Source organism: Bacillus rossius, chromosome 18 (assembly GCF_032445375.1).
Source record: "Bacillus rossius redtenbacheri isolate Brsri chromosome 18, Brsri_v3, whole genome shotgun sequence".
Classification (NCBI taxonomy): Eukaryota; Metazoa; Arthropoda; class Insecta; order Phasmatodea; family Bacillidae; genus Bacillus; species Bacillus rossius.
The window spans coordinates 25775197-25795926 of NC_086345.1; positions in this window are offsets into that span (position 1 = coordinate 25775197).

Consider the following 20730-nt stretch of genomic DNA (forward strand, 5'->3'; position numbering starts at 1 on the left):
CGTATATAATAGTCACTTCCGTAATCATTAGGGTATATATACCAAGCGTATTGGTGTGCCAAATGAAACTTTATGATGGTGAAACTATTAAATGATTAAATTTATAACGCTCGGCCATTATTTCGAAGGTTTATTCGTTAATAAATTTGGTGTCCGGGTTTCGTATTATAATTTGCTAGTTACCGAGGTTGGCTCTTCACACATAACTTGTGAGTATGAAAGACTAGCTCAATTATTTTTTTCATGTTGGCACAAAAAAAATTGGTGCGTGTACTTAGGTACGCGCGTGAGAAGTTGTACTTCTTTGGCATCATTAAAAAAGTTTTTAATTGCATGCAAATAATTCTCCATGGTAGCGTTAAACGTTTAACGCAACCTTGTTGGATATCGCATTAGAAGTATAACTTCAAAAATGTTAATCGTCTACCCCTCTTTTACCAAGGTGCACTGATTTTTCTACTCTATGTTACCAAGGATGAGTTCTCTAATACATTTTGACATATTTCAACTGCAACTTGCATATAGTTTTTCCACCACATTGGAGGAGTGACGTGTACTGGAACCGAAGATTCACCGGGTTTGAGTCAGTCGCCCGAATAAACCAACGCTCGTGCATCATCGAATTTGAAGGTAAGTTAAGTTGTGTCTGTTTGAATAAATAAAATGTAAAAAAACAAACCTGTGATAAGTATTAAATACCCACAGAAATTCGTTCTTTATTTTTTTTTTCTTCCAAGAAGGATGGTTTTTGTACGCACTTATAGGTGATCGTTATTAAACTATTATAAATTTGTGGAAATATGTAAAAGCTCTCATCTTAAGGTTTTATATATGTACACACACACACAGACAGACACACAGACATACAGGAGACACACACACAGACACACAAAGAGACAGACAGACACACCGAGAAATTGCTGAAGCGAGCGGCTAGCTTCAGTCGCCTGTTTGTCGTTGAGTTATCTGATTTCGGTTTTTGTCTTAAACTGTTGGTGGGCATGGTGCAAATTATAAATAGTAAAAATAATAAAAAAAATTGGTTGTCTGTAAAGTCGGTTTACGGACGATAGTTTAACGTGACAACGTCATAACAAAACATTGATGAAATGATTGCATACTTTTATGAATAAAATTGAATCATTTTTATTGAATTATCACTATTTTGTATGGATACAAAGAAGGAGTGAAATGAAATCTACAATTTAATTGATTAATTTACTTTTATTTGCACTCATTAATTCAAATATGTTTATTACTTTAACGAACAGATTATTTTAACTATAACTTTTATACATGTTTGCTATTTAACTTCTTCCAATCTGTGTTACTCTGTTAAGGATAGGACGATGATAGGAAAAGTAGGAAACGAATGGGAGTGTTTCAAGTTTAATGTGCCTCGAAAAAGTCAAATCGATAGTTGTTCCAATCGAGTGGAAGAGAGATAGATGCAGCGCAAGCGTACAATGAGCGTAACGGGACACAGTTAACGGGACAATGTGCATTACGGGACAATTTTTCGTGCGTGCAGCCGGCGTTCATCGATTTATTAGACGTTGTCACGTCAAGAAATGACTGTCTTCGTTTCAATTATCTCAACGTTTTCAGCCCGCTGTGGTAATCCGCGCTGTGACGTTATTTCTGACTAATACCTTCCACGGAAATTTTCGTACCGTCTATGCCTTTAACTTTTGACATAGGCTGATTTTGGATAGTTTTCTGTGTGTTTGCCCATTATCTTTTTTTATTTTTACCGTTGTTAAGGTTTAATCTATGACATAACAGTGTAACAAGCAATGAAGTGCGCGCAAGTATGTGTGTGTATGTATATATATATAAGGCGTTTTTACTTACGTACGCATGCTAGAAGTTAAATATATATTTTTTATTTAAGACGCTGAACTATTTTGAAATTCACTGCAACAGAAATTAATTCAATTCAGTATTGAATTCAGTATTCAATAAAAGGTTAATAAAACAGGTGTGTAAAATTTTATTATAGCAATACGACAAACAAATAAAATGTAATTTTATATATGCTTAAAGCACAATTTGTGCAATCCAGTTATCTGTAATTTAAAAAAGTTTAAAAAAATCTTTAACCGAGATATGATCCTCAGTCTTTGGCCCTACTAACCGCGCACTATAACCACTGCGTTACGAAGGGAGAAAGGAGAAAATATATATTATAATTTTGTAATACCAGAATCCTTTTTTTTTTAATATTGAAATTACTCTTTACAATGACTATTTTAGTATAGCAAATATATTGCAAGGGTAGTTTCACTATCATAAATTTTCATTTGGCACAGCAAAACGCATCTTAAAAATTCAATGTCGTCATTTTTGTTTCCCAAAACGCGTCAAAAGAAATGTAACTTGAAATTTTCATTTTATTTTTAAACCAGACACACTTGATTCCGCTGAATGATCGTATGTGAAGTTTAGCATTCCGGGTTGGATGAGATGAGGGAATAATAATAATAATAATAATAATAAAAAGACCGGAAAGGGAGGGGGAAACCCCCTACTCCAACCCCCCACCACCTACCTTTTTCCCACCCGCTGACGATGATAATGTTATCTGCTGACGAGCAGGCTGGTCGTGTACGCCCCTCGGACTAGTCAGGGGGAGGGAGGGAGGGGGGGGGGGTCAGGTTATTTTGGGGGAGCGCATGGGGCCTGTCGTGATGGTAAGGGAAAGGTGCGTGTCAATTTTTGATCACTTCCCCCCCCCCCCCCCCCCGCCACCACCCCTACAACTACACAGATTTTTTTTTTGTAAGTGGAACAGAGATAATCACGTAAAATTACAAATATTTGTAGATTTGTACGTTTACATGAAAACAACTGTATAACTACAAAATAGTTCTCGCAGTAATTACTGCTACTTGTCCCAGTACCTCCAATAGTTAAAGAGTTATTTGAAAACCGTTCTCTGAATAGCTTTCCGTCATTAGCTGCGCACATTAATAAGTACAATAAAACAAAAAAAAAGGTCAAATTATTGAATATTCAGTTTATTTTTGCCGTGGTTAAAAAAATATATATTCTTGAATGAACCAAAATTAAAAAAAAAAAAAAATATGAGCCAATTTTCGTTACAAATACACAGTGTTGTTTCAAAAAAACCTATATCGTGTGTGCAGAAATAAACACAGCCGTGTGTTGTACAATGTTACAATATTTTTTTTTTTTTTTTGTGGTATTACAAACTATTTCTTGGCAACTGGTTTCTAAAGGAATCTTTAGTAAAAGTACAGAATCCACGGGGGATGTCCTCAGGTTTGAAAGGCGGGACTCAAACCGCACCGAATAGTGGGGTGGGAAGGGGGAAGGGTGAATAGAGAAAGAGTGAATCGTTTTGGTGAGCGATAGCGGGTGACGAGAGAGGAAGGAAGAGGCCTTCGTGCACAAAGCTCGTAGATTCCGGGGAAAAGCAAGAAGTGCAAGGAAGTGTGTTGGGTCAAAGGTGTGAGGTAAAAGATGAACAGTAAAGCCCAGCTACAGCGGGGAGAGTAAATAGTTGACTTATGAAAGTTTGCCTAATGTTATGAACAACCTTTAGACTGTTATAATTTACGTAAGTAAAAAGGTGTAAAGATTAGTTCATGGGCGTCGTAAGGATTTTTGGAAGAGGGGTTCCGAAGAAAGCTATAAGGATAAATTTTTCTATGCCTGTTTCAGATTGTTAGAGGAAGGAGGTTGAGTGGTATTAAATAAACCTCTCCCCTCCCATACTATCTGGGTTCCAGGGGTTCTACCTTCGGGAAATTTTTTAACCAGATAATGATTTAAAACGCATTTTGAGGCTACCTGAGGACCCTAAAATGTTTTTTTTTTATTTTCAAAACCTGAAATTCTTAAATCAATAGTACCGCTTATGAAATGTGATTCCCTAACACTTACACTATTTATTCTTATGTTCTTAGTTATTCATATTAACTAACCATAAATTGAGACATACATAATTCTATTTAAGCTTGTTAACGAGATGTTCGCTATCCTTACCTGAATACGCCCTTGTTTATTACTTTAACGAAGAGATTATTTTTAACTATAACTTTTATACATGTTTGCTATTTAACTTCTTCCCTCAAATTGAAAACCCAATTGAAATCGTGAGGGTGTTGTCCAGCACTTGAAATTGCATGATAATGATATCTTGATTCTTCCTTTTGCCTTTAGTATCCAAAAATTTGGGGGTAGGGGGGGGGGGGAATAATTCCGGACACGGCTGGTGGTACCAGCTGTCTCGTCGCCCCACTGAACTGGAGAAGAGAAGTTACGTCCGCCCTCAAATCCCACCCCTCCACCCCTCCAGTAGGGTGCCAACCACCCCCCACCCCCTCACAACGTGTTTGTAGGGGAACTAAAAAAAAAAATAAAGATGGCGCCTGGTTCCTGGCGCGTGCGCAATGCGTTTCGCTTGTTCCCGCTACGCACCACTCACACACACGCACGCACACCAACCCCTGGCGTCATTCATCCCCTGGCTGAGCATTCACCCCTCCCTCTAACACCCCCACCCCCCACCACCAATCCCCTCAGCCGCCGGGCAAAATTTTAATTTTATGCGCGCAGACTTTCGAACCCCTCTTCGCCCGTTCCCGTATGGAACCATGCTGTGTTTTCTTCGTGTCTTTCTCTTCCGCTGTCACCCTCTCTCTCTCAGTTCGTCGTTCCCCTCCATTCGTACCCATTCTCTCTCTCTCTCTCGTCTGTCCATCCCTACCGTGGACTCTTGTTGCCTTGTCTGTCTTTCTCTGCTCTCTCTCTCTCTCTCTCTCTGTCTATCCCTCCCTCAAGCACATCGCTGTCTCTTCCTCTCTCCACACTCTGAAGCCGGCGTTCAAAATAGCCTCCATCCCCGATCATTCCCGAACTTCCACGAAGTTAACCGATCGCTCGTGCAACTTCGTGGTCGGATGATGGGAATAGGAGGGGGGACTACAACACAATAATTCCGCTGGATTTCGTATCCATTTTCACTGTCGTACAGAATTTTTTGAATGTGGCTGACCAAACAGAAGTAAAACTTTTTCATTTTATTTACAATCATCTAGACGTTAAAAAAAATCTACCATCCTGGAAAAATAATTATTAAATACTATTTTTTTTAATAATATTAAGTAGTCCAACTAGCTTAACCTACCTATTACTTTACTTTTACAACAGGGAAAAAAAGTTATTTATTCGGGCTTCTGATTAGGGGTTGTTACACTATTCCGTCCCACGCGAATTTTTAAACACTTTCAGGTACGAAGATTTTTTTGAACAAACATTAAATTTGGATAAAATATATACTGTTTTTTTTTTCCAGACAGGTTAATTCAAACAAACTTGTCAACATTGATGGCTGACGTGTATTGTTTGCGTACGTAAAGAAACAATTTGTATAAATTTATTTGGTGCTATTTGCCGCGCGTTTAAAAATAAAACCTCGTGTTCACCGATAAGGGGATGTTTTGCAGTAGCGTCGCAGCTATTGTTGATTCCAGCATTGCGCTGTTTCATCACCCCTTCGTTTCCCCTTAGCAGAATTCCCCCCCCCCCTTTTTTTTCCACCAAAACGAAAACGTTCCCCTCTCCTTCCCTATCTCTCTCACTCTCTATCTATTCCTCCCTTCGGCTCTCTCTCTCTCTTTATCCTGTTCTCACTCATTATCTCTCTCATACACTGCACACCAGGCCAGACAGCCAGAGACAGGACGTACTAAAACGATCTGGCGGATAGTCATTTTTCAATCAACACTTTTCAATTTCGACATGTCGACTTGAACTTCCTAACCATTTTATTTATTTTATTTTTGACGTGACCACGTCTAATAAATCAATAAACGCCAGCTGCACGCACGAAAAAGTGTCCCGTTACGCACATTGTTCCGTTACGCTGTGTCCCGTTACGCTCATTGTTCCGTTACGCGGTGTCCCGTTACGCTCATTGTACGCTTGGGCCGCATATCTCTCTCTTCCACTCGACTGTTTATAAAGTGAAGTGAAAAGTTAATGTGGTTTTCATTGCTTATTACAAGAACAATTTCGGCAATAAAGGTTAATTATTCTTGCATTTTAAAAATCTGATTAGTAGTATAATTTCAAGTATTTATTCTTTTATTATTAAAATAAAAATGATTAAGTTTTATTCATAAAGTATGCAATCATTTCATCAATGTTTTGTTATGACGTTGTAACGTTAAACTATCGTCCGTAAACCGACTTTACAGGCAACTTTTTTTTTTAAACTCGCGTTACTGGGACTACCGGATACGCTCACTTGTATCCTGGCCGTGAGTTGGCGTCGTTGGCCGTTGGCTCACGGTCGCAGAGGGGCGTATCCAAACAAACTGCGGTCCAATCATGATCACGGTGCGAGAAGTCGAAGGTATGCATTCGAACATGCGACCAAATGAATGCGCGAAATTTTCACATCTCAAATAACGACACGGTGCTCGTGAATAATAAAAAAAAAATTCGCGGAGTTGGAATTGAAACCATGCCTTATTATTATTATTTTTTTTAGTTTAAACAAAAATCATGGTTGTCAAAATTATGTCGAGGTCAGGGTAGGGTTCTAAAATTTCCGGAAAAAATGAATCCAGGAAAAAAAAACCAGATAAAAAACCAAGAAAAAAACTAATTTTTCCGAAAAATTGGAAAAAAATTAAAAATTCAAATTTAACTTATTAAATATTATTAATTATTGAATCTACTTTTATTGTTATAAATATTTAATTAGGCTATTATGTTTCATTAAAGGAAATTTAGTAGTTTTGAGTTTTGTTTGTTGGCAGTTGGCCAAACTTCTTTATAAGACAATCACTTGTGAGAGTTGAGACATTGTTGTAAGTATTGGGCCTACAGCAGCAAGATTGTTTACTTTCTGTTTGGAAATTAAAAGAAGTAAGTTTATTACAGTATATATTTGTATTTTTAATATTTTTAATTGATAACGAAATATTTTGGAAACAAATTACAAGTTTGTCCCTCCTAAAACCAATTCTGACAGCTCTAACAAAGTCTGAATCAGACAGTGCACTTCTGTCTGATGTTCCACATTTCATCTCTGAGTTATGTAAAGAAGTAATATCTTAATCTGCAGCATCACCCTTGACGAAAAGCGAAGAAGCCAAAGTTGTGAAAGTACTGCAGAAACGCAAAGACTTCATTCTGAAGCCTATACACTGTGCTGCAAACTTGCTCGATTCAAGATACAAAGAAGTTATTCTAGATGATAATGAAGTGCTGTCCGCCATAGATTTCATCGCCAAACTAACACCGAATCTTGGACTAGATGTATCTTCTTTATTATCAAATCTTGAATTCAGGACATCAACAGGATTTTGGTCAAGAGATGCTATATGGAGCACAGCAAAACATGTTACACCAGTCATATGGTGGCAGGGTTTGTGCACTACACAACCTCTATCTCACATGGCAGCACGATTATTGTCCTTAACACCTTCATCTGCAGCCTGTAAACGAAATTGGTCTCAAGTCTGCTCCAATTCATTCTAAAACTAGAAATCGCCTGACTGCAGATAAGGTACAGAAGCTAGTGTCCATCAGAAGGAACTTACAATTTAAAGAAAATACTCCTAGGTGGAGGTCTTGTCCTAATGTACATCGTCATTCGTCATGTGCCTGTCAACCAGAACATGTTGCAGATGGACAAAGTCAGGAGGAGGAATTAAACATTTCAGAGTCAGACTCAGAGTCATCAGAATTGGATCTAGAAATACAGCCACAGGTGATATAATGCCTAGGGCCTAACCTACCTACTGTCTTGAGTGCCTACTACAGGAATTGTATGTACATGTTCATTTATATATTCAGTCTTTTTTTAAAGTGTACTTATAATATATTAAGAAACAATGCTGAGCACTATGTAACCATGTCGCTATAAATCATTTTCATCAATGTGAAAGTAAAGGGTTTTTATATCTATCTATTTATTTATGTAAATTTTTATTTTTTTCCAATTTTTCCATAAAATTTGTGTACTGATGAAAAAAAAACCAAGTTTTCGGTGTTTTCCCCCCAATCTTTCCTGGTTTTTTTCCGGCCTCAAGAACCCTAGGTCAGGGTCAAAAAAGTCAAGATCCAAACCCGGATGTTTCAATTTAATTTTTTAGGCAATTTTTTTGTTAAAGTAAATGTAAGCCATTTTTAAAAATTTTTTCAAGTTTCCAATAATTTTTTTTGTGGTATAAAACGAGAAATTTATCTTCTCGAAATAGTTGGGGGGGGGGGGGGGGGGGGGAGTAACTATTGGAGGATTTTTGTGCTTTTTTTTTTTCGAGGAATTTCGAATGTCGCTGACCCCTGGACACTGTTCCAGACTCTCTTAACCCCCCCCCCCCCCCAACAACTGTTGTTTTTTCTTCATAATTTCGCACTGCTGGCATCGAACACACGACCCCACGCTACTCTTTGCTGTAGTAGTTGGTACCTCAGTAATATCGTCCAACGACATCCCAAGAGATGTATGTATGTATGTATGTATGTATGTATGTATATCTGTCAACCTCCTTCTGTATTGATCTACGCGCACCCCCTTCCCCCTAGCCCTGCGTAACAAACCCCCTACCCCCTCAGAGGATTCGGAAAAAAAAGGGTTGAGTAAGGGGGGGGGGGTTTTGAAGGTTTACGTCCGGGGCATGGCGGCGTTTATCAATACATAATAACTGTTATTACCGCCATGTTGTTTTGGCCCGGGTCTTGTGGGACTTCCACACCCTCTCTCTCTCTCACTCACTCTCTCTCTCTCTCTCTCTCTCTCTCTCTCTCTCTCCCTCTCCCCGGACCATTTTGCCATCCCGGTCCAACTCTCTCTCTGCGAGCGTGTTGGGAGCTTAGCAACGAGTTAGTTCATATGGCGGTGTTGCCAAACTTGTTGCTTAAGGGGGTGCCTCCCATTTCAGGTCATGATTTTATATTTATATTAATCACTGATCAACTTAGAGACTTTTTCAATTGTTTAACTTTCACGAAATGAAAAAATATATAAAGCGCATATTTTTTAGCATGATTAGCTGCCAAAGATACAATTTTAACGTTTTTTTTGGGGGGGTTTGTACAAATAAGGAGAACTAATTTATTGCAAAACTGAAACTTTTTTTTTTAGGTTTAACTGCAATGCCACTGTCTACTTCATGATATGGTTTGCAATTCTATCGCAAAAAAAACTAATTTCTTGTTTCTCGGCTGTCATAATCGTAACAAATTTGAGAATTTTGAAATGCCAGGTAAAATTAATTAATATTTTCTGAAAGAAATTCAAACAATTTCTTGAAGTAACCAGTGGCATTGCAGTTTAAACCTAAAAAAGTTTCAGTTCTGCGTTAAATTAAATTCCCGTATATGTACAACACCAAAAACGTTGAAAATCTAACTTTGGCAGCTAATTATGCAAAAAGTGTGCACTGTATAGATTTTTAATTTCGTGAAAGTTAAACAATTGAAAAAGTCTAAAAGTTTATCTGTAATTACTGTAAATATAAAATCTTGACCTGAAATAAGAGGCACACCCTTAAAGCTCGCTAGTAACACACCATAGTGATTATTATTATTTTTTGTCTGCAACACAGCGAACTGTGGAACTCCAACTGGTTTCCAATTGGAATCTTTTTGTAAAAGTAAAGAAAATTTTTTTTTTTACCTGTTCCACAGAAGCGTGTTGCGAACGAGAAGACAGCAGGCCAAGTTCTGTGCCCGGTGCGTAGAGGTGAAGATGAGAGTGCTGCGCCAGCCAGTGTCGCCCTTAGCGACCAGCCAGGCGGACACCTTAAGCCCAAAAGACTAGGCGTGGACGATTTTTTTAGTATCAATTTCTAACTGATTCCCTCAATTTTTTGATGTGTAAACAACGTATCTCTCGGTACATAACATTTGGTAAAAGTAAGTTCGTGAAAATTGGAACGGAAGTCGATGAACCGGAAATGTGACACAAAGATGAAGGACCCACGTGTTGCAAAAATAAACCTGTATATAGTCACTATCGTAAACGTTATGGTACACACCGAACGTGTTGATCTGCAAAATGAAACTTTGTGATTGTGAAACTACCCTGGGATGTATTTTGTAAACTAAAAAGCCATAGTATAAATATTCCTAAGTTTTAAATACCTAAGAAAACTGATATTATACTGATAATAAGGTAAGAGGGGCAAATAAGGCCCACTTACAAAATAATTGCTTGTAATTATTTTAATATTGGATATTTAAAAAAATATTTTTATAAAAAACGTTCGCAGATTATATTGCTACATGAGGGTTGTACAAAATTGACTATAACATAGATAATGGAAATTATGTAAAAAGAAATGTAGATAAGTGTAACTGGGCCAAAATTACCTGTAACAGCATATAATAAGGCCCGCATGTATAACATCAGAATGAAAACTTATAAAGTGCAGAAATATTTGTAAATAGTTATATTGGTTTGACAAACAAAATGTTAACACGAGGATAAAAATAATAAATCTGGAATACTCAAATAAAACTCATAGCAGACAAAATGTGTATCTATGTGCGCATTATTGAATTTAATCTGATCTTAACATCTAACTTGGGAGTAAAGGATACTGAACTTAAGAAAAAACCTTAAAAAATTAACCATCGACACCATAAGCTTAAACCATAATACAAACTGAGAAATAAAGACAACATGTAACACAGTTATGGTAAGTTAACAACACAAGCTAACATCAATAAATTCCATAAGTTACTCATTACAATCAAAACAAATAAAATCATCATCATCAATTGTGAGCCCAACACAGTCCTCGTGGACCCAAGTATTGCAGGAACGGCATGCTCGCATGTCTGCAATAAAATCTTCTTGGCAGACACCACACAGCCATTGCTCTTGGGCAGCCCCCTTCATCAGCATCAGCATTTGAAGTGGACGGTTGAGCCATGGTTGTAGAATCATTTTGCTGCAATGTTAGAACTTTATAGTTGACAGCCTTTTTTCGTGAGACTTTGCTACGATTAGGTTTTATGTAAGTTGTACCCACAAGTTCTTGAAATGGTGACTTGCTAAGCTTTTCCAATCTTTGAGAAAGAGGCATGTCATCGTCTGATGCATCTTGGTGTGATACAAGACTGGGCGCAAAATCTTCATCAGGTATCGCAGCACTGTTAAATGGCCAAATGCCTGTTGCTTTAAAACCACTGGCAATGTTTGTTAGTGTCATACATTTACTCCAAACAGGAGTGAATACATGAGAAAAAGTCTCCTTAGTAAGCTTCCTATTTGGCTCCTCGGGATCTTCTTCCCAAAACAAAAGGAGCTGCTGGTCCCAGTAGTGTTCAAAAGACCGGAACACTGCCTTATCCAAAGGCTGAAGCTCGTGAGTCGTGTTGGACGGCAAGCAAAACAGAGTAATATCAGGTTCTTCAGCTTTATCGACAATTGAAATGTCAAGGTGAAATTTTGCTCCATCAAGAATGAGCAGTGTAGGGCCGGGAGGTTTGAATTTACTAAAATGTTCTAACCATTTAACAAACACTTGGGTTGTCATACTGCCTTTTCCTGTCATTTCCACAGCTGAGCCAGGCGACAATCCATACCTAAAACTTTGTTTGTACCTTACACCCTTCAACAAAATCATTGGCGGTATCACTTGGCCTAAAGCACTCACACATGCTACAACAGTAACGTTTTCCGCATGTTCTTGAGCTACAAGATGCACTCGCTTTGCTCCTTTTTGTGCCAATACTGACTGTTGATGATGTAACGTAAGTCTAACCCCTTTCTTGTCCATGTTAAAAATGTTTTGCGGCTGACTTTTTAAATCCAGAGTATCAATAGTTTCGGCAAGCTGAGTGAAATAATCGCCAACAATCACACGATTCAGTTTCTGTGCTCTAGCTGGATTTAATGATTGTGCTTTTCTGTTAGCAAGACGTGGATGACGGCGCATGAATGAACGGTACCATTCCCTACCTGCTAGCTGCTCCTCTTTGTTGAATGGGTGTGGAATACCGTGCTTATCAACAAATTTGTAAACACACCTGCGTAGAATTACCGGTGTGAGTGGGAATCCAATTTCACAGAAGCGTATTATTCTGTTCTCTAGGTCACATTCTTGATCAATTGTTAGAATGCATCGTTTCCCCAGCTTATGCTCAGATGACCCTGATTTTATGTGATTCCTCAGGGTTCTGCGTGGTATACCCAACTTATTTTCCACATACCTTTGCGATTTCCCCTGTGATAGTAACCTCAGAGCTTCTTGCATCGTAGATTGGTCCCACTTTGCTCTCAGTCCTATGCATTTCTTGCCCATTGTTCAATAATCTGGAACAACAATTTTATTTTTGATACATCAAACAATAAGTGTTGGTTATAAGTTATTTTCTATGCATGTTGTAGATAGAAAAATGTGTGGCCACTAACAAGAAACGAATTTACTTGCGGATAGTGATTAAGTATTTATTTGAAATTCATGTTTAAAATAAAAATCGAAGCATGGCAGCAGTAACTGTCATATTTTCTTTAAATTCTAGATTTTTAAATTTTAAAATTAATATATCTGGACAGAGATTAACATGTTTTGTTGAAATTATATTTTATTAAAAAGATTTCTTTAAAATTTACACTAATCACATTCATTAAAACTTTACTTAACAATAGTCAAAAGTTATTTTAGAATTGAAATTCATGTACGTGAAGTGTAACATATTTTTTTAAAACCAATGGCAGGTAATAAGGCCCACCTCGAATAACACTGGGCTTTATTTCCTGTTAGCACGCCATTTTTGTTTTATTCAACACAAAAAAGAGGAATAGTCTTAACCTAAATTTCAATGCATGATTGCATTGTTAATAAAGTACACTAATACACTCTATCTTACCTTAACTTATTATTAATATATTGATTAAAATGTAGAGCTTCTTTTCTGTAGAAATTTTATAAAATAAAGCAAACACTCACCTCCCGTTTCTTTGACGTGATGTATACTGAACACAACGAAGACTACGAAGTTGATGAGTTTGTCGTTAGATAGCACTACTAGTAGCTTCATGACGGCACTCTCAGCGTGCAAGATTTTTGGCGGGATATATTTTAAAAAACAACTGGGCCTTATTTCCTGGTGGGCCTTATAACCGCAACCTACCTTACATATTCTCCTTGATATGTGACAACGGGCTCGGTAATTATAAAAGGTCATCAAAATTTGTCATGCAGTTTTGGATTGGTGCCGAAACAAACTGACAATCATGCAAACAAACACACAAACCGTCAAACAGACAAACAAAAAGACAAAAAAAGACGCAAAGAAATAGACAAAAAGAGTCAAACAATTATAAAACATTTATATATTTTTTAACTGTATAACTGAATTCTAAATATTGTTTATAGCTATTTGCAATCTTATTTTTTTTTGTAAACCTCAACACATGTGTTCACTAGAAAATCATTTTACTTTTATTTAATAAAATTATAATAATCTATGTATAAAATAGGATGTTGGTATGTATGACGTCGATGGACTACGACATCGTTTGACCGATCACCATGAAAGTTGGCACATCGAAGTTTTTTTTTTTCCTGGAGAAGGGTTTTATGCTATCCGTTTTTTTGGAACTATCATCGCTAGGTGGCGCTGCAGCGCATCAACTTCTGAACCGTTAAACCAATCGCCATGGGCAAACAAAAAATCATAGGTCATAGCCATGCAAACAGCAATTGTGTGTCATTTCTCTATGTCCAACACACTGTCATATATCGCTATCCATTTCGCTTTAACTCGCAGACAATATGTCACCCTGTGTTCAGCCCGGGCAACGCCGGGTACTGCAGCTAGTATTATAAAATAATTTTGAATTGACTCACTAAGGTTGAAGTTTGTTTGTAGTAATAATAATTTACAGACTGATTTCAGTCGCTTAGGGAAAAAAATACAGACATATACTTAGTGTTATAATAAGTGTTTTAAAATGTTTCAGGTTAATATTTTAATAATTCCATAGACGTATAACTTCTGTTTAACTTTGTAGTAGTAACAGTTTGATGAATTTTAACACGGTGGACAGTATTTCAATAAAATTACTCGTAAAAAAATTAGGTCCAAAGCCAGGTTTTAGGATTTTTTTTCAAGACTTTTACGCTTTCATCCGCGCGGTTTATAATATTTTAAAATTCCCGTTTGTTTCGTGTTGCCATTTGCGGGAGATGGTGGCAAGCAACGTTTACGATTCGGGCAGCGAATTCTAGCGGCGGGCGCAGGAATGAAGTGTGTGATTCGCGTCTGGTAATTTTATTTTATGCCTTACTTGAAAAGTGAATGTCTCATTGACAAGATACATCTACCACGCTGGGCATTTCATATTTTAAATAATTCTACTTTGAATTCCGTGTCTTGAGTTTTTAGTATTATAAGTTTATTTGCAACGTTTACAACGTGTAAACGCATGGATTTGTTCGTTAGATGTTTACTGAAAGATTCGTTCGATTTTTTTTTGTTGCGAAATATAAAGAAAACTTACCTTGGAGCGCGTGTTTTCTCGTGAGTCCCGAAAAAAAAAAAAGAAGACGAATTTTGACGATGGGACTGCTGTGTGCATTTTCTGTCGCTTAGGCATAATTTATGCGTCACGGAGTTCATTGGCGCGGTGACGTGTCTGGAGCGGGGAGATAGGGAGAAGGAGGGAGGGATGGGGATTGTACGCGCTTGTGGTTCGCGCTGATGGGGCGGGCGGGGGTGTTGAGGGGAAGCAGGGGATGTAGGGGTGATACAGCGGAGGGGAAGTAGGGGAAACGGCATGCGCGCGGATGGCGAACAGATGGTCAAGTCGACGAAGGGGGCAACAGCGAGCGACTTGTCTCGCAGTCCACGCTTCGTCCCCCGGAGCGAACGAAGATGGGTGGGAGAGGCAGAGAGAGAGAGAGAGAGAGAGAGAGAGTGGGAGAGGAAGAGCCGGACGGACAGGTGGATGGACGGACGGCGCTGATGCCGATACAACAAGCCGAGAGGCGGTGTTTGCGGGGAAAACAGCGGACCTTTGCAGTTTCCGAGAGCTGGTCACGAGGAATTAGCGCTCCGCTTGTTACCGTGTGAAAAAAGGACGTGAAGGGGTTAGGAGGCGAGGCGGGGAGTTCAGTGTGCGATACGCCCAGCCGGGTGCAGTAACACCAACAAAATGACAAGGTGTCAGTAGCTTCGGGGCACGCTGAAGCAAAATTATCCTTGCTAAACCAACCAGAGACAGCAAAACTTTAACAGAAAATAAATACATAAATATATAATAAATATAATCATAGTTTGTTCTTGTGTTCCACTCTAACTCCGCAGCTTCATGGGGATTATACTGTAAAGTATCCCTCCATCCCTTCCCTCCACCCATGAAGAAGGGTGTTGGGTTCGAAGACATGGGTGTCAAAAGAGGGCACCACACCAATGGACGTCTTTTAGGAAGTCGGCGAAACAGCTGGGAATCGAGTGACGACGTAGCCTAGGCTCGTTGCTAAATGTTCTATAATGTTCCAGAATGTTCTTTAATCTTGGAGAAGATTGTAGAATATTCCAGAACATTCCAGAAAGTTCTGTAATGTTCTAAAATGTTCCATGATGTCATAGGATTTTCCAGAAGGTTTATAAAAATGTTCCAGGATGTTCGAGAATGTTCTAGAATATTCCAGATGGTTCTAGACCATCGAAGGGACATCCTGCTGTGAATTAAATATTTTATACGCCCCACAATTTATTGTGTCTATTACTTTAGTGATTTCTTTCGAATGAATCTAACACCTTTCTTAAAATGGTCAAATATCTGCAATATCCTGAAACTGCGCGAGAGAAGCCTCGGGCTAGCTAGTAAGCAGAGGTAGGTATTTTTCGTGAAAAAAAAAGGGGGTTGTCTGTAAAGTCGGTTTACGGATGATAATTTTACGTGATAACGTCATAAGAAAACATTGATGAAAAATTGCATACTTTTATGAATTGAATTGAATTATTATCACTGAATTATCATTATTTTGTATAATACAAAGGAGGAGTTAATTGAAAATTACAAATTTTTTCATTGAATACTAAATAAAAGCAGTTTACTTTTTATACGATCATTTATATGAGAATTTTTTAGTCAAAATTGTAACATAACCTATTATTACTGCACTCGCCGTAATGCTACTTTTTTTTAATAATCAAAGAACAAATATATGAGACTAGCTGCCCGACCCGGCTTCGCACGGCTATACTAATGGAAAAAAAAAATTAAGCCACATCTCCTATTTACAGTAATGGTAAATTTAAAAAAAATCAGTGAAAATTTATTACAATGCTGTATAATGTACCGGAGAGAAAATGAATAGCACCGATGGTTTCCCGACTCGTGCACGCAACGTACAACTGATGTACCCGTACTTCGCTACGGCAGTCTAGAGGCAGATCACTCTTGCGCCGCTCATTATACATGCCCCTCCTTGTGGGTACGCCACTGCCGCGCGATGCCCGTTGCCATGGAGACGCAGAAGGCATGAACAATGCAAAATCCTGTTCTCATGCAAAGTACCCACTGTTGCATGGTTTTAACCACCCATGAAATCTAATTTTCGGAAAATGTCATCCTGCGTAACATAAGGTACATTACTGTGAAGTTTCAAGTCTGTAAAATATATATACTTGAAAAAAAGGACAATTTTTGATATTTAAAGTACCCGCCAAAATTTCAACGGTGATGAGGACTGCACTAACAATGAAATAAACGTTGCCATAGAGACGAATGAAGCATCAACAAAGCAACAGCCGTTGCCATGGTGATTTCCTACCAAAAACTGGAAATTTTGATATATTACGCCCCCGAAACTCCCCTTGGGATCGGATTTCCGCAGAATCCGTTCTTAGTGAGCGTCTACATCACAAAAGGAGTAACTATGCTAAATTTCAAGTCAATCGGGTGTATAGTTTTAGAGATCTCGTGATGAGTGAGTCAGTGAGTGGTATTTTATCCCCTTGGGGGTAGAATTAATCAAAATACTTTCTTAGCGGATGCCTACGTCATAACATCTACCTGCATGCCAAATTTCATCCCGAAATAAAGTCCAGTGGTTTGGGCTGTGCGTTGATAGATCACTATGTCAGTCAGTCAGTCACCTTTGAGTTATATATATTTAGATTATATCGCTAATCAAATTCTTAAAATGCAAGAATTACCTTTTTTGCTGAAATTGTTGTAATAAACAATGGAAACCACAGTAACTTTTCACTTCACTTTATGAACAGTTGACAAAACAGTTCGCGTGTAGGTTGTGTGCTGCCGCTGTCTCTCTTCTACTCGGACGCATCGGCCGACGGAGTGGGAGATAGATAGATGCGTCACAAGCCGATCGTGCCTCTATCGTTTGTTCCGCGCTCTCGCTCGCACGCTCGGGCTCGGGCGGAACGTGACAATGAGTCGTGATTTTTCGTGCGTGCAGCCGGCGTACTTCGATTTATAAGACGTCATCACGTCAAAAATCTGAATGATTGCTAGACTTCAATAAGGTATGCCCGTGCCAGCGGTTTCCTTCCTTGTGATTGGTGAGAGAAGCCATTGCTTGGGACACCTGCATTTCGCGAATACATTTCGTGTCAAGGTATTTCACAAAACACTGTAGCTTTTTTCTAAGAGTCATGGCAAATTGTGAGGGTGCAGCAGTACGGTGACCACATTCTCATTGGCCCCGTCAAGAGCGGGACGACACCTCTCACCGACCTCAGCCAATAAGCACAGGAGAAAAGCTACAGTATTTTGTGTAATACCTTGACACGAAATGTATTCTCGAAATACAGGTGTCCCTAGCCATTGCCTTATTCGTCCGGGCCATTCAGGATGCTTTGCTTCCACACTGAACCTGAGGGAAGCTCAACCGATCACGAAAAACACAATCGATTCTACAGTGTTTTAACACACTACTTGTCCCGAAATATTTTGCGCGAAAAATACATGCCCCTACTAGTAATCAATAAATAGAGATTTCTAAAATTCGCGGATTCATGTCGCGATAGGATAGAGTCCAAATACTTTTGACATTATTTTGCTTCACTGATTGGGCCACAGTTTATCTGAAGGACTCTGGGCCAATGAAAAATCTTTAACAGAAGAATTAGCGAATCACGATCATTCCAGTCAACAGGTGTTGCGAGTCGGTAACCAATCGGCAGATTTAATTTGCACGAGTGCATAGAGGATCATGGAGTCTATCCTTGAGGGATTTGAATTGGCGAATTTTACAGGTCTTCTACCAATAAATAATATTCGGGGGTGGAAAAATTTATACTCACAAAAAAAAAAGAGTCCTGAATTTGTAAATAAATATTATGAGTGCTCGCCGGAGATGCGAAAATTTCGCGGATTCGCGTTTTGCCGCAAGCTAGACTGCAAATCATCGTACTCTTTGCATGATTTGATCGCAGTTATTCTGAACACGCCCATCTAGAACCTTTAGCCAACGACGCCAAGCCAGGAAAGAAGCGAATCAAATGGTGCAAATTAACTAGGATAAAAAAAAGTCGTCGCTAGGATGTCAACCAATGGGAAAGCAAACATGGGCTGAACAACTTCTATGACTTTAAATTCTATCGCGAATCCGCGATATATATTCGGATTTCTGTCCATGACGCGTGACAGACACAGTAAATACGACCTCACTCTTCCGACTCTGGAAGCCCGACTGACAGGTCACAACTTGTTTAGACTCGACACTGACTTGCCTCGAAATATCAGGCTATCGTGCTTATGACTGACTGTACTTTTGACTTGATGTAAGCTTTTGGACATACGCCATTGCTAAGCACTTGTGTGTCGCACCTGTGTTTTCGTACCATGGGCGTTTATGCCTGAGGACGGGAGCAGATAGTAGTTCCCGAAACGTCGCTTGTTTCTGTTTTGGAAAACTATTGTGTTTGTTTCGTCTTATCGTTTTGTCGTGTTTTTGTCTCGGTTCAGCTATTGTGCTGATTTTTTTGGGTTCAATATTTTTGTGCTGTCATCATTTGTGTTTTTTTTTTTTTTCGTTCTCTTAGTCCATTTTTCTTTGTTTTTCTTTGTTTGTTGACCATATTCCTGTTAAGGAATATTATGTGGTGTTTATATCCTGTTGACAACAGCATTTTTTTGCTTAATTTGTGTTTTTGTCTTTTGGATTTTTTGTAGTTTTCTTCTTCAGACATACATGTGCTTAGCAATTGCCTATGTCCAAAAGCTTACATCAAGTCATGCACTCCCATTGCACAAATCGTTCAAAGATAGTCTGTACTTTCACAAAAGATTCCCATAAAAACCAGTTGTAGAGAAATATATTGTAATCCCAAGATTTTACTGTAACTTTGTACAACACGTGGCTATGGTTTTTTTTTTTTGCGTATATGAAATACGTTTTTTCGAGATAACACCGAGTACTTGTTACGAAATTTAGCGTACAATTTTTAATTTTCATTCGTACATAATATTTTTTTTTAAAACTATGGAAAAGGTAGGTAATCGAGTTTTCAATAATTTGACTTTTATTTTGTTGTAAGTATCATGCTTATCATGTGTGCAGTTAATACTAGAAAGCGATTCAGGGAACGGTTTACAAATAACTTTAGCTATTGAAGATACTGGGCCAAACACACAGCATATATGCCCGGGTAAGATTTCGAACCAAGTAATACTGCGAACACTATTTTGCATTGATACAGTTTTTCATGAAAATGTACAAAACATACATTCATCTGTAAGTTTACATGAGTATTTGCGTTCCATTTACAAAAAAAAATTACAGGGTAGGTATAGTCTGTGCTACTTTCGAGAGATTTGTCAAATTATAACAATTCGCATGACACACAGACTATATATTATCCTGTCGCAGGAGACGCGTAGATAACACCGCGCTTGTTGCATATGCAGGAAGTCAAGAAAATTCACCATAATATCTTGAAACAATAAAAAAAAAAATATCGCAAAGAATTTTGTTTTCAGAGATAGCCATAAATTGCGGTCACCGTGTTATTAAAAATAACTTAACCTTTTCCGCTCGGGCATAAAACGTGAAATTACTACGTAGCAGACATCCGCTTCTTATCTGTTAATTAATAAATTAAAAAAAAACCATTATTTTGCGGCAGCTGTTCGTGGTAGAGCAATTTTTCTTTTTCTTTTTTTAAAAAAAAAAAGAAATCCGGTCAGCTGAGCGGATAAGACCGGGTTTTCAACTCGTCACGTGGTTTAAAAAAAAAAGGGGGGGGGGGAATAAATAAATTCAAGGTAACATGGATCTGGAACACGATTAAACACGACCACCTGACAGTTGCACCCGCACAGAAAAGCGATGACATCACTGCAGTACAGCTGCGTGCATAAGCCTGTACTGCAAGGTGTACGTTACGTAAATATATCTACCAAGTCTACGAGGTTTCTCTAGCTTCAAGGTGGATTTCGAAGAATAGTATGTCCGTAAAAGAAGATCCTGGTTGTAAAAATTTAATAGTACCAATCGTGAGCGTTGTAGTGTGTTGGTTCAAGGTCACAATCGAAGAGAAACTCAAAACAGTTTTTAGATAAGCGCATGCACGAGTAATGCTTGAGTTGTTTTCTCGCTTGCAGCGCCACATACGCAAAATGGCGACTCCTGGCTATAATTTCCCCAATTAGTAGAGTGTGAACCTGTGAACTTTATTAGGCAACGGGATGGAGTTCCTCCCCAATGGAATCTCTTTGTACGAGATTGGTTGAACGTCGAAGTCCCTGACCGTTAG